Source organism: Caenorhabditis briggsae (assembly GCF_000004555.2).
Source record: "Caenorhabditis briggsae complete genome, chrIII, whole genome shotgun sequence".
Taxonomy (NCBI): domain Eukaryota; kingdom Metazoa; phylum Nematoda; class Chromadorea; order Rhabditida; family Rhabditidae; genus Caenorhabditis; species Caenorhabditis briggsae.
The window spans coordinates 13,461,270-13,462,455 of record NC_013490.2 but is presented as its reverse complement, the minus strand read 5'-3'; positions in this window follow the sequence as shown (position 1 = coordinate 13,462,455).

Sequence of the window (1,186 nt, the reverse complement as noted above, 5' to 3'; positions counted from 1 at the left end):
CCAAAAATTGAAAAAATCGGGAAAAAAATAAAATAAACTCTGAAATTCCAGAGTCTCTACTACATGNTGTGCAAATCCTGGTCGCGCCAACTCAAAATACGCCATAACTCCCTTCTAAAAACTATGTACACACAATGCTAGTTTCGCTTGGTGGCCTAGAAACCCAAATTTCGTGAAAACTAGGCCATGATGTACATCGTTCGAAAGAGCGTGCTTTGAGAGTTCTATTACAGTTTTCCGATTTCAAAAATATCGATTCAGAAGGTAGTTATGGTCATTTTAGTTTGGTGGCCTAGAAATCCAAAACTAGGCCACATCGTCCCAAAACTAAAATGACCATATGTCGTATTAAAATCAATATTTTTCGAATGTAAAAACTGATTTGGAACTCTCGAAGCATGCTCTTTCGGACCATGTACATCATGGCCTAGTTTTCACGAAATTCGAATTTCTAGGCCATCACTTTGAAATTGCCTAAATCTTCGGCAATACGGAAAATTATAGCTCGACATTTTAAAACAATTACTCAGAATCAAAAAAACACAAATTTAAAGCCAATGCGTCGATATTAAGTTGGTGGCCTAGAAACCCGAATTTTGTAAAAACTAGGCCATAGTGTACAAGTTTAAAAGCTCTCGTTTTATCGAGTTCGAAACAGTTTTAAGATTCGAAAAATATCGAATTTGAGGCGAGTTATGGACATTTTAAGTGGGTGGCCTAAAAATCCAAAACTAGGCCATATCGTCCCAAATTCGAAATGCCCCTAACTTCCTTCAAAATCAATAATTTTTGAATCTGAAAACTGATATGAAACAATCAGAGGGTGCTCTTTCGAACCATGTACTATGTGGCCTAGTTTTCCAATTTCGAAGTGATGGCCTAGAAACTCAAACTTTCGGAAAACTAGGCTATGATGTATATAGTTCTAAAGAGCATGCTTTAAGAGTTCCATACCAGTTTTTCAAATTGAAAAATATCAATTTAGAAGCGAGTTATGATCATTTTAGTTTGGTGGCCTAGAAAACCAAATTTTGTGAAAACTAGGCCGTGGTGTGCATGGATTCAAAGAGCATGTTCTGAGAGTTCCAAATCAGTTTTTAGAACTGAAAAATATCGATTTTGAAGTGAGTTATGGCTATTTCAAATTTGGGTTGATATGGCCTAGTTTTGGAGTTCTAGGCCACCA